This window comes from Diceros bicornis, unplaced genomic scaffold, assembly GCF_020826845.1.
Source record: "Diceros bicornis minor isolate mBicDic1 unplaced genomic scaffold, mDicBic1.mat.cur scaffold_122_ctg1, whole genome shotgun sequence".
Taxonomy (NCBI): domain Eukaryota; kingdom Metazoa; phylum Chordata; class Mammalia; order Perissodactyla; family Rhinocerotidae; genus Diceros; species Diceros bicornis.
Window position 1 is genome coordinate 73,104 of NW_026691042.1, and position 14,279 is coordinate 87,382.

The 14,279-nt window shown below is 48.0% G+C and overlaps 1 long non-coding RNA gene across 1 annotated transcript; it reads right to left on the reverse strand.

Annotated features, from left to right (window-relative positions):
- Positions 1-12,960: 12,960 nt before the first annotated feature.
- LOC131402523 (uncharacterized) lies at positions 12,961-14,078 on the reverse strand. Its single transcript, XR_009218744.1, has 3 exons — positions 13,928-14,078; positions 13,458-13,561; positions 12,961-12,972 (listed from the first exon to the last, which is right to left on the reverse strand). It is a non-coding gene; the product is annotated as an uncharacterized LOC131402523 (long non-coding RNA).
- Between the last annotated feature and the right edge of the window lie 201 nt (positions 14,079-14,279).

A 14,279-nucleotide genomic window follows, 5' to 3' on the forward strand; every position in this document is an offset into this window, starting at 1 on the left:
CACCTCCCCCAAATGCTAATACCTTCAACAGTTTCAATTCTATTTTTAAGCTTCCTGACATTTGTATTACTGTTTTTATGCATTTTATACTACATATATTTTAAACTCCATGAGAGATTTCTAGAATTACTTCACAAAATAAAATTCATTTATATTTATTTATAAATTATAAATTATCCTTTCCTTTCCTCTTCAGTCCTTTCTGCATTCCTGGTTTTCAACCTGGGATTATATTCCTTTCGGTGTGATAACTCACTCCAGTATTTTATCTAATTCAAGGCTACTAACAACGAAAAGTTTCACTTTAAGTTTTTCTAGAACTTCTTTATTTGGGGCACTACTGCTGCTGGGTGTAGAATTCTGGTTTGACGTGAGATTTCATTTAGCATTTTAAAAATGCTGCTCTGTTGATGTCTATCTTATTTTCTTTATGGTTAGAAGTCACCAATTGGCCTTTTTCTTGCTTATTTGGCATCTATAATCCCTAAAACCCTTTACATTAACTTTGGCTTTTAGACCATAGTTTAGTTCATTAATATTTCCTGTGTAGTCACTCTGCTTAGGGAATGCTGAATTAATTGAATCTGTGGATTGATGTCTTTCATCGACTTGGAACATGCTTGTGTATTTTCACTTCTGACATCAATTCCTCCCCATGTTCTCTCAACTCCCCTTTTAATCACACCCCATGTGTTTTCTAATTCTACCCTGAATTTTCCAATGTCATTGACCCTATGATTTTCTTGGGAGATTTGCTCTTGAACTGTCTTCCATTTTAGTAAACCAGCCTTTTGCTGAAATCAATGTCTTCTTAATTCCTTAAATTCTTAATTTGACTTCTAACATAAACACAATATATAACTTGAATTTTTTTTAAAAAAGAGCTAGCAGAGCAGTTTGACAATAAGGAGAAAATGATTTACTTTTGATACAATAAAACTCAAATAGATAGGAGAAAATTATAAATTGGATCATATTAAGATATATGAGGAGCCAGTATTCATTAAAACTCACCAGTAAGACAGAGTGGGTGGAAAACCTGAGTATCTTGTTCTTTGTACTGATGTGGACTACATTTTGAAATGATAATATTTAGATTTCTTGGGTTAAATAAAAATGTTATAAAATCCAGTTTCATCTGTTTGTATTTACTTTCTTTAACATGTCTTCTGGAAAATTGAAATGACATAGGTCATGTTGTGATATCTCTGTAGGTCTTGGTTGGATAGAGGCATGATGTGATGGTTAATTTTAGGTGTCAACTTGACTAGACTCAGGATTGCCCAGATAGACTGTGAAGCATTATTTCTGGGTGTGCTTGTGAGGATGTTTCTGGAAGAGATTAGCATTTGACTCCATAGTCTACATAAACAAACCCACCATCACTAGTGTGGGGGAGCATCATCTGATCTGTTGAGGGCTCAATAGAACAAAAAGCAAAGAAAGGCTGAATCCATTGTCTCTTCCTGACTTGGGATGTCCTTCTTTTCCTGCACTTGGACATCAGAGGTCCTGGTTGTCAGGCCTTCAGACTTTGACTGAATTATATCACTGGTTTCTCTTGTTCTCCAGCTTGCAGATGGCAGATTGTGGGACTTCTCAACCTCCATAACCTTGTGAGCCAATTCCTACAATAAATCTCCACTTCTATATGTTTATATATATTCTATGGTTCTATTTCTCTAGAGAATCCTGACTAATACACATGGATAACAAAGTGCATATTAAGTGAACATGGAGGAACTTTCCTAAGGCATAGGAGGCTCCCCCAAGCCCCAGGAGGAAGCAACTCATCCCATCCAGGCAGCAGGCATGAGCACGTTCACACACACACACACACAAACCCAAGTAATTTGAAAATGTGCTCAAGCTCAAACTCTCACTCTCTGCCTTATTGTTCATCACAGCAGTGATTTCTACATGGCATGTTATACATCCTTTGCCATTTATTATCTATTTCCTCCCACTAAGACTAAATCAAGCAGGCACAGTCAGTCTGTTTAGTTATTTTGTAGATCACAGGTTTTATACCAGAGCTTTGCGTGTAGTAAACGCTCTAAAAATCGAATGACCAAATAGTTTTCCCTCCAAACTGGAACATATCAGGGAATGAAAAGGGTAGTGCTAATAATTATGATAAGACAACAGAAGAAATATGTGGTGAAGACAGAAATAGAGGTTTTAAAATTAAGATGAACTAATCACTTTTGCATTTTAAACAGGTCATTGTGACTAGAATCTCATGATTGGATTACGAGGAGAAAGGATTTGGAATCTTAAGCTACTCTTGCTAATTTATTGCAGTGTACCACTCTAAATGTGGTATCTTTGCACAAGAGTAGTTAAGTTGAGGGGCCGGCCCCGTGGCTTAGCGGTTAAGTGCTGGCACTCTGCTGCTGGTGGCTGGGGTTCGGATCCTGGGTGCACACCAATGTACCGCTTTTCTGGCCATGCTGAGGCCGTGTCCCACATACAGCAACTAGAAGGATGTGCAACTATGACATACAACTATCTGCTGGGGCTTTGAGGAAAAAAACGAGGAGGAGTGGCAATAGATGTCAGCTCAGAGCTGGTCTTCCTCAGCAAAAAGAGGAGGATTAGCATGGATGATAGCTCAGGGCTGATCTTTCTCGGAAAAAATAAAAAAACAGTAGTTACGTGGATGGAATTAAAATATTTCATGAAGAAATGTTTTAGTGTTTGAATTTTACATGTATATAAATATAAAATATATATTGTACACATAACATATGTGAGCCCTTTCTGTGTACAAAGCCATATGTGAACACTATAGTGGGAAAAGTTGGAAAATCCATATTAGTCTTGTCTTCATGGAATATCTAATTTAGTGAGAACGAATTAAATCTTGAAAGAAATAGATAATAATGCACATATAACTAAAATAGAAAGAAAATCAACACAGAGGTAAAATGGAGTTTTGTAATTTAGGTTACTAGAGCAGGAGACATCCCTGTGTGGAAATGATATTTTGTATGAGATCTGAAAGGTGATTAGAAATAAATTAGAAGTGGATAACCTGTAGGTAGCTTCAGAAGGGTGCATGGATGGTTCATTGATTGGTGAGTTTGGGGTGGCAGGCTGTGCAGAGTGACACCCAGGGGTAGACAGCTTATTACCACAAATAAGTGAGTTTGGGGACACTGAGAGAGAAGCAAATTATTTGAGGATGTGATTTGTTGAAGTTGGGACCTGGTCATTGTGAGTTGAGTCATCACTGATGTGGTGAGTGGGCAGGTAGATAAATGGGTCTGGGGGTCAGAGTTAGGTCTCTGTTGATTATTTGGACATGTTTGGCTCATTAGTGGTATTTGAAGCCAGGGAAATGTATGGGTTTTGCCCAAGAAGGAGGGTGCAGATGGGGAACAGGTGTCAGAGCAGGGCTCACTTCCAGGAATCATCCATCGTTGTGGGGTGGTCATAAAGGTAAGCAAGGATGTTGCTCAGGAAGTTTAGACAGGCAAGAACAGGACAGTGTAGGGTGGTGGATCCCAAAGACAAATCAGCTTTTAAAAGGACATTGCTGTCCTCAATGTCACCTGCTACTGCAGAGCATGTCAGACAAATCATGAAAAGTCCCCAGTTGATTAGAAAGAGACACGGCTTGTGAGGTTAGCAAGAGAAGCATCCACAGAATGGGGATGGGATTGGGTGGGCACTGTGGAAACAGAGGCATTGGGATATATGTGAACTTTTTGCAATGTATGCCTGGCAGGAGGAGGAAAGTAGGGGCGTGGAGGGTGAGGACTATTAGGAATTCTGGATGAGAGATTCGTTTGTAGATGGTAGAGATTTGTGCATATTTGAAACTTGAGGGATGATTCCAGTAGGGAAGTTATGGAAAGCACAACAAATATTGAGGGCATAATGTCATTGAAATGGAAGGATAAGATAAAAATCAGAGTGGTTTCAGCCAAAAAATCAATTTCTTTGGATATAACAACAGAAAGGGTGTGATAAATGAATTCCTTATGAGGAATATTTGTAGATCTGATGACTAGAGAGTGAAATAGTTCTTGTCTGGTGGTTTACAATTTATCTGTGAAATATGGAGGATGTCGGAATATAGAGATTTATGGAACTCAAGAAATGGAAAGAATTGAGCAGGGCATTCAGGAAGCATTAGAGCATGCATATAAGTCCATTGGTTGCTGTTGATTCTCTGTTGGGATCCACAGGTTTCTGGTGCATTCTCTCTTCAGTGCAAGTGTCAACATGGCATGGCAGGTATTTGAAATCATCTTAAGTGTGCAGGGTGGATATGATGGCAATAAGTAATCTTGGAGTATGGTCAGTGGATGACTGAAATGATGCACTGTGAATCTGAGGTTACTAGAAAGGAGTATGAGAAGAAAAAGAGTGGTTTGTGAAGATATTCCTACTGGAGTAATCTAGTTTATTGAAGAATGATTATTTAGAGTGGATTTATTTGTGTAAAAACTGGAAATGTGGAAATTTGTGGTGGGAATATGGTGTTTGTGAATTACTGATTTGTGAGCAGGAGAATTTTGGGTGAAGATAGGATCGGGGTGTGGAAGTGGATGACTAATAATGGAATAGTGAATAATTTCATTAGAGATGAGGCACTAAAAGGATCTATGGAGTCCTTGGAAGTCGTGTGTCCCAATAACAGTTGGCTGTGGGGAACCAGCATGTGTGAATTTGACCATGACAGAGAGAGGAGGAGAGGAACATCCTGAAGCAAGATGGCGGAGGGAAGTTGGTCTGGATTTGACACTAGATAATGACCTGGCTATTTCTGTCCTTGTCTCACCTCAGCTTGATGGTGTCACTGAATCCTGTTCTCCACATGTGGTCCCTGTACCAGCAGGATCAACATCACCTCTTAGAAATGAAAAGTCTCCATTCCTTCCCTAGACCTACTTGGGTTGAGGTCCAGCACTCTGAGTTTTAAAAACCGTCCAATGATTGTGATGCACAGTGTGAATTGAGACGCATGTGTCCAGGGAGAGAAGGAGGGTGGAATATCTATGTGAGCTGAGAACGATCTCCATGGATGGTAATCTTCATCCTCCATTTTGTTCAAATTTCAGATTTTATTTTGTTTTGAAAGAGAAAGCTCAAAAAACATGCCCCAACTTCATAGTGGAAACAGTAAGACCGTGAAACTAAACCCAATCAGAAAACTGAAGTTCTACGCACCCTGAAGCCTAAGCAGCTGTATATTCCAGAGGCCAGTTACTGGACTAACTGCCCATCCTGGCGGTGAGGTCAGATGCAGTCAGTGGGAGGAGACCTTGAAGAAGCCGCAGAAAGTCTGTGGATACAGTAGACTGCAGGGACTCCAGGCCTGCAGCAGTGAAGGAGAACTCTTACGTTCTTTGGAGTCGCAAATACCTTCTAAACGGTCGCACAGACTGGCCCATGTGAATCTCTGGACCATGCTGGGGCCGAGGGATCTGCACACCAGCCCTGAGCCCACCTGGGCCACTGTCCATATTGGGCAGAGATGAGTCCAGGGATGGGTCTGGGTCGCTCACAGCCCCTCTGCAGGCAACAGGCATCTTCTAGAGATATCAGTGGACAGACACAGAAAGTGAAGAAAAGCATGGGACAGACTGACGGTGACCTCGAGGACAGACGAGATTGCCGGGGAGGCAGAGAGAGCAAGGAGCCAAGAAAGGCATCCTGAAAACATAGTGAGGAAAGCAACATCAGTTCTAAAGAAAAGGAGAGTGGTGCCGATGAGAAATTCCCCATGAGACAGGCTTGACTCTCACAGCATCTCTTTGTAACGGCCATCATGATCTTGACCTTTCATGGTAAACCTCAATTATTATTTACCATGAGTTTTCTCCTTTTTATATTAAAATTGATAGGAGAATTGAAGCTGAGGAATTAGTGTTTTGAAGTTACATTTGTATTTTCTAGAACTTACACTCAATGAAGACATGATACCTACTTGAACAAGATTTGTCTGTTAATTTATATTAAATCCGATTCCATAAATTTTATTGTGATTTTGCTTTTTTTTTTTTTTTGCTGAGGAAGATTCACCGTGAGCTAACATCTGTTGCCAATCTTCCTCTACTTTGTGTGTGGGTCACCGTCACGGCATGGCTGCTAATGAGTATTGTAGGTCCGTGCCTGGTAACTGAACCTGGGCCACCAAAGCAGAACATGTCAAACTTAACCACCTGGCCAGGGGCCAGCACTATGATTGTGCATCTAATTATAACATAAAATCCATCAATCTTCTCTTCATGGTCACATGGTAATTCAGACATAGGTGATTTCAATATCATGAATTAAGTATCTCTTATCTGTTACCTGGCAAACTTGTGCAGCTTTGATTTTGGAATATTAAAAATGAGCATACCCCCTGGGGGCATTATTCTCCACTTAAGAGAAGCTTGCAGCAGGCTCATTGCCTTCCTTCCCACACTAGATCCAGAGTCGTGGAAATGTGTTCGCCTTGCACACAGCACAGAGCACAAAGGAATTACTCCACAAACACGTGATAAGTGAATAACTGGTGGGATCATCAGGTCATTCACAGAAGCCAGACTGAGAGAGAGCTTCCTTAGGTCAGGAAGGAGAAGCATTCCTTTATATTTGTGAGGTTTTAATTTGTAACGTTGTAATATGAAAAACAACTATACTACATTTATCAAAATTGTGTTCTGAAGGTTTTCAAAAATCTCTAAATCTCGGAAGAGAAAAATCAATCTCTGTGAATCTGTTACTTGCTTCAAAGATTGTCAACTCGTATACCATCTGGCTTTGTTTATCCTCACACCAAGTCCCCAAGAATTAACCAGAAGAGATGGCTGAGAGCACATCATTTCAGCTGTAAATATTTCCGTTTCTCTTACAGATGAGGGATTTTGGAACACAAACACAATAATATTATCACACACAAAAATAAAAATGTCATTCGGATAATCAACTGTCCAGTCAGTATCCCAAGTCTCCCAGTTTTGTCAAGGTTATTTCCTGGTTTTACATTTTATTTGAGTCTGGATCGTCATGAAACCCTTCTTTTGCAATTGGTTGATCTGTTTCTGAAGTCACTTTTAATCTCTTAGTAGTTCATGCATCTTGGGATTTGGGTGGGATATGAGTGTGTGTGTTTGTGTGTCTACACCGATGCGTGAACTCTTTCTTTCCTGGATGGCAGTGTCCTGAAAGGAAGGACCTGGGCTGTGGGAAACAGGATTTCTACTCTGCTTCAGGCTGAACTGAAAAGGCATCCGTGGGTGACACTTGCAGCCTTCAGAAAGGAGGGGGAAGAAGTACCAAGGAATTCAAGACAATGGCCCTTGTCTTACAGGGTATTTCCAGGGCATGATGTTCAAAATGCCAGGTGCTAAGACTTTAGCTCCACGTCATTGGGTGGATTCTCAGCATGAGCTCTGAGCTGTGTCTGTTCACCACCCACGTGGGGAGCATTTCAGTATTTTAATTGGTAAGGTTGTGTCTGTTGTGTCTGTGGTGTCTGAGATTGGTGGCATTCCCCTTCTGGACCCACTTCTATACCTGCCCCTCTCCTGCCTCATCTTTCAAAACTCCCAACAGGAAAGTTTCACATCCCTGTAACACAAATCCACATATCCTCAGCACAGACTGGGGAAAAGAACACAGCAGTCCCAGGGACTAAGTGCTCTATTCGCACCGGCCCAGTTGCCACTTTGGGACAAGTCAGTAACAACACGACTGAGTATGTAAACGAGTGATTGTCTAAGACCATGGACCTCAGAACCACATGGGCCCAGATGTCACCCAGGGCAGCAAGGGACGGTGTGGGTCATTCAGTGGACAGGATTAAGGTCTATTGTCCTGGCAAACCAGAGCTCACCCCTGATCCATCAGGCCCAGCCAGGGAGGAATGGCCACGATGTACCTGACAGAGAGGCTGGGGGCCTTCTAGGGAATTTCTGCCCAAAAAGAATCATACAAGGAAGTGCGGGGATGCTGGAAATCCTAGTTCACAGGGAGCAGTGAGGTTTACGGAACAAAGTCCTGTTGTAGCTTTAAAAGCTGCATCATGAATCTTTCCCTCTGGATATGAAACAAGCGGGAAAAGGAGTTCCTAGGGCGTGGGCCAGGATCCCAGGTTTCCAGTCTAGGCGAAGGGTGAACAGGGAGGACTAGAGGCGGCCTGATGGGGATGTCCTGTCGGCCCTTAGTCCATCTGCACATGGTGTTCCTTTGGCCTAGTCTCTTCCACATGCAAACTTTTATCTTTTTACATTTTTCCTCATTCAGTGTTGATGCAAATCCAGAGACTGGTTAGAAAACGGCAATTTCCAATATCTGATCAAAGAAACATCAACAAGAGAAGCAAAAAACATTCCTTCTTCCTGGAAAGCTGTAGAAAGACAGCCGCTGTCCTAGGGAAGGACATGGTCCTGGTAAGTACTATTTGAAAGACACCCACATTTCAGTGGTTGTTGCTCTGCCTGGGAAAGTTCCTCCAACCTCTAGATCCAGGGAGATCTGAGGGGCTGTCTCTGCTCCTGGCCCAGGTGAACCACACTGAAATGCACCTGTCCTCTGAGGAAGGGGGACTTAAGGGTTTCATTCAGTAGCCAGGGAGGAGGCTGGCCCTCCTCCCTTCTCCCACATACAATAAGCTGTGACCATACACAAGTTCTTCATTCAAGGAGGAAAGTGAGATTCTGTGTCTCATTTACATGAGCATAAGAAGTGAAAGAACCACACCACAACACCCAGGCTGTGAAAGAAACAGGATATAATGTAAGAGTCAAATCTACCATTTACTATTAAAGAAATAATATCACTCCTCCCCAATGGGTTAACAGTGGCTGGCGTCGTGATGTCAGGGAGAGGGAGGGGGTGGTGCCCTCCCTCTCGGGATTTAGGGGAAACCAGGGAAAGTCTTAGGATGTCCTTGTTCACTCAGGGTGGGAAGAGCTGGCCCGGTGCACCCCGAGGGTCCCAGTGGCCCTGCTGGTCAGGAGGAGCTGCACTTGTGGTCTCCAGAGTGTGACGGCTCATCACCAAGGGCATGGTGGCTGAAGAGAAGAAACAGACTATTTTGGGGATCCTTCCTGAGATTCATGGCACAACTCCCTGTTCCCCTGCACTCTGATCCAAACCCTGTACCGAGTGCTCAGTCCATCAACAGCACCTCGTTTGTCCCTGATGCAGGAGGCATCATTTAGCATCACCCATTTCAGAGGATGCAACTGAATCCCAGAGAGGAGAGGGGAGCGGCCTGTCCCAGGCCTGCTCAGCAGTGGAGCTGGGATCGAGGCCCATGCTTAGCCCGAAGATGTACTGAGCCCCTGGATTCAGTTGCTCCTGGTCCCAACACTCACTTGGCCCTGAACTGGAGGATGTCCGGTTCCTCGTTCTCCTGAAGAGCCGCATTTTGCTCGCCTTCTGGTGTGCGGGCTCCAGCTGGCAGGAGACCCAGTAGCTACAGGACAGAGTGGACCTGTGAGCTACCAGGAGCCACACCTCAGGTGCCCCTCCCAGAGCCTGCCAGCAGCTGAGTCCCAGTGCCCCATAGGTCACCACGCTACGAGTTCTGAGACTGATCAGCGATCCAGGCCACAGGCTCTGGAGCTGGCCATCAGAGAGAGTCTGGCCTGCCCTCACCCAACTCCTGTCCCCCTCACCTCTCATGGACACTGATGGGCTCCATGGCCTGGAACCAGGCCCCAAATCGCTCGTCGGGCTCCAGGTCATATCCATTTGCAGGCTGCTGGAGCAGCTGGATCCTCCTGATGAGTTTGTATTTCTGGGAGGAAGGACAGGATGCAGACAGGGCTTGGGTGGGGAACGCTGCGAGGGACTTGTGCAGAGTGAGGATCTGGTCTGGGGTCTGTGCTCACTCGGGACCCCTCCTTCCTTCCCTCTCCATTCAGGACTTGCCTGTCCTCACAGTTGGCTTGAATTAGTTCCTCATCCAGGAAGGTGTCCTTGATGCCAGCCCCTCCCGCACCCGCCAACGTGATGGGATGCCCAGCTTTGTGGATCTGACTCTCCCGATAAATGTAAGACCCAAGGGATGAGGACAGAGAAAGTCTTGCCAGGCGAGGTCTCTGATTTCCACATCCCCACACTCCCCATAGCTGCTCACGTCACACCATTTCTGAAAGTTGACCCGATTTCCCTGGAAGGGAGACAGCCAATGTCCATCAGAAACAGCCTCCTAAGCCCAGAACCAACCCCCATCACACCCCTTCTCAGGCTGCAGGAATGTCAGGGCCCAGCAGAGGGCAGACCTTCCACAAAGAGAACTTGACACTGGGCCAGGCTCTGGGCTCCAGAGCAGGAGGGACAGGGGAGCTGAGGCCAGAGACCTTCTGTAGCACACCCTCTCTGATGACAGACGGGGAGACTGAGGCCTCAGGGAGCAAGGGACAGCTGGAACACAGAAGTGCTTCCTCACTTGCAGGGGCTGATGGCACTCCCCCAGGGGCAGGGCCCGAGGGGGAGGCTGAATCCATCTCAGACACAGCCTCCTGCAGCTCTGCAGGCAGGCAGCTATGAGCTTCACCAGCCCAGGTAGACTGGTGGGGGGCTTATGCGGAGCGTCTATTCACACATTGCTAAGATGGGCCTGACTCCCCAACTCCCAGGGGTGGCCATGGGGCTCTCATGAGAGGAGGTTTGCCAGGTACTGAGAGCTCAGGTCCCAGTGCAGGGCTCTCGCCTCTCAAACCTCAGGATCCTGCTCTCTGGCCCCACCTCCAGGCTCACTCACTTCCAGATCATCCTCCATCCCAATGTCCAGCAGCTTCAGGTGATAGAGGAACGTGCCCAGGAAGGGGACGACACCCTGTGAAATCAGGGTGGGAGTGGTGAGATGAGTCTCACCTCTCAGGTGCCCCCATGGACCCTCCCCCAAATCCCTTCACCCCAGCCTCCTGCCCACCACAGACTCCCACAGAGAACAGCCTAGGACCCTCAGCGGCCTCCCCCCAGTTGCCCCCTCCAGGACCACCCAACTTCCCCAGTCACCTCCCAGGGGCGGCTTTTGGCAAATCCCAGGGTATGTGGTCCCTGCCCCTCCCCTCCCTAACCCATCCTGGGCCCAGCCCTTCCAGGCCTCCTCCTGGTCACTTCCAGGGCAGGCCTTTCAGGCTCTTGGGCTCCTGGAGCTGGGCTGGAGGAGGAGGGACCCATCTCTTAGGGAGGCCTCCAGCCATGAGGTGAGTGACCCCTCCTCTGACACCTAGACCCTCCCCCTCAGGCCACCTCACCTGCTGCTGTCTCTCCTGGGCTTCCTGGGGGTCCATCTGCAGGGTGGTCCTCACAGATGACACCTCCTGCAGGGTCAAGGACAGGCTCAGGGAGGCCATGTTCCCTTCCCCATGTCTCCCAGGCCCCTGAACTTGGACCCTGGCCATCTGGTGTCTATGGCTGCTCCCATTCCAGGGTGCCCTGATTCTAGATCGCTCCCAGCTCCAACACTCCCTTCTCTGTGCCCTCAGGCCTGCCCAGGCCCCTAAGCCTCTCTCCTCATCAGGAAAGTGTGAGGAGGACTCCCCATGCATCCCAGGGTCCCCTGAGGACTCAGTATCATCTGACTGTCACCAGTGCTGTCCCCTCCCCCCTCGAGGAGGAGGAGCACAAAGCTCCTGCACATTCCTCTCCCCCTTGTACCTCATCAACCCTGTGAGGCCTGCTCCACAGATCATCTCCCTCCATTTCCCAGATGAGGAGACTGAGGCCCACAGAGGGGCAGTGACTGGCTCAGGGGCCCACAGAGGAGACCGCTCCCCCTCCCAGCCAGAGGCCCTGGCCCCTGGCCTTCACTCCTCCTCCAGACACACCTCGGACCAATGTCCTGTCCTCTGGACTCTCGGGGTGTGTTGAGGCCCTCGGTCAACCTGAGCCATGGATGGAGAGGCACAAGGTGTCTTGGGGTCCCATGCAAGTGGCTGCTGTGTTTTCCAGCCCCCTGGGATTCTCTGACACCAGGCTGGACCTGAGGCCATGCCAAAGTCCTCAGCTCCCTAGGATGCCCTCAGGATTGTCCCTGTACAGAACTCCTCCTTCACTCACTCAGGAAGGGAACCCCCGTGTGCCACATCTGAGTGACAGTGTAGGAGTTGACCACGGCACTGTGTAATGGTGACATTTGCATCCTTTTTCACTTGGAAACTTCTAATGTCCCTTCTCTTTTCTCAGGTCTCATGTTTGAAGTCTGTGGTCTGAGCCTTTGCACAATCCTTAGGCCCCTCCTGCCAGGGCCTCGATGGAGGCCATTAAGTATCTGTCAGGAAGGTCCATTAAGAATCTGTAGGTTCCTCGATAATTCTCATTGCCATCTGGGGCGTATCCTTGTCGACAAGGCACTGGGGGAGACTCACTGGTTTGTCAGCAGTGACCACTATGGGGCTAGAGTGCACAGTCCCAGAGAGCACACAGTTCTGTCCCAGATCCACCATTTGGCCCAAGGCTGTGCAGCCCCTGTGTCCACAAGGCCTGTGTGACCTCACAGTGCCCATCCCTGGGACAGGCAGAATGTCCTCCCCTGTGAGGTGCAGTGAAGACAGAAGGAGGAGCAGGGGCCTGGCTTCCTGAGGACAGACTGGGCTGCTTTAGGAAGAAAGGAACCCCCACCCACTCCATCCACCCGCCAGCCTGGAGGATGATGAGGGCCAGCTGATGGGTCCGCATGGAAGCCAGACACCTGCTCATTCTGCCAGCACCTCACCTCTTGGAACAGTCCAGGCGACACCACTGTATCCCGTGACCAAGGCCTCCTGCCCCAAACAGTCCCCACCTGCCCCTGCAGCTCACACCCCCCGCTTCCTGTCCAGCTGGACAAGGCAGACCGTTATTTCTCGGGGAACCTTAAGTGAAAAACTTACCAAAGCACATCCTGCCTGGTCCCTCCCCACCTCACCTCCCGTCCTTCCAGTTCTCCAGCCTCCACTCACCTCCTTGAGAAGCTTCCTGCTCTCCCGGTGGCATGTTTGGAGGACGTTTTTAAGCATTTGACAGTTCTTCCTGAGGAGGGAAAAAAGGAAAGAATCACTGTGGAGTGGTTTGAGGGTAAACTCCTTTTGTTTGAAAACCCAGAAGATCCAGACAGCCTGGGTGAGCATTTTCACTGTGTCCTCTGAGCCCTGAGGTGTCTGGGACTGGGGAGGGGGCTCTCCTATTGTCACCTGGGGCCTCCATTCTCTTATTTTCTCAGCAGATGTGTTTTAAACAGTCTTAATTTCATGTGGACAGAGAGTTCTGTTGCTGCAAACACTTGAAAATCTTCAATTTGGTTCAAGCCATGATCTGTCACTTAGGGAAACTGATTCCTGAAGCAGAACCACTGGCCTAAGTTTTCAGAAAGACTTCCAGCCTGCCAACCAGGTCAGACCCTATCCCCAGGGTTTGCTGTCTCCCAGGAGGTCCCAACTGATTGAAGGGCAATGCCAGCCCTGTGGGGGGTGTCTGGTCCACCCAGGTGGTGCTCGCATGGAGAGAGGCCTACCCACCTGGACACCTGTCTCCACGTCTCTTTTAAACGTTGAATGGAGGGGCCCTGCAGAGCCCAGAGGATCGCATGGAGAGAGGAAAGGTTCCTCAGGCCCTGGCATTCCTGAGGAAGGAAAGAGAATGAGCTGTGAGGAGGAGCTGGAGCCCTGCTTCCTCTGGCTTCTGTCGCCTCATTGACGTCTCCTATCGTGGATGAGACAGCAGCTCAGGGACCCGGGAAATGCACAGCTGGAACCTGATGAGGAATACTTCCAGGGAGGAGGATTTCAGCTCAAGCCAAGGAAGGAACCCAGGAAGGGATGAGCTTCCCAGCACAGGGACCAGGAGTCAGGTCATCGAGGCCTGGCAGGAGGGTCCTGAGGATTGTGCAAAAGCTCAGACCACGGACTTCAAACATGAGAGCTGAGAAAGGAGAAGGGGCAGTTCCCCCGACTCCAGAGAGGGGCTTCCAGGGCCTCCCACATCTTACCTTGGCCACCTGGATCCAGAGCTCCACCACCCTGGCCCTGTCCTGGGCCATCATGCTCGGGTCCCCAATGCAGGTGGTGATGACACATTCGACCACTCTGTTAAAGTGCGTCGTGGTGGCATGGATGCTGGGTGCCAGGTGCTCATTGCCCCTGTTGTCACACTGGGACCAGATGGAGTCAAGGAAGTCCTGGGGCCTCACTGTCTTGAAGAGCTCCTGGGGAGGACAGGGAGTGTCACCCAGCCCTGCCACAGCCCAGCTCAGCATCTGCAGCCCCAGTCCCAGGCCAGGTCAGTGGTGAGAGCTGGAGCTCAGGAAGCTGAGAATGCGGCCTGAGGCTTGTGGGAGTCCC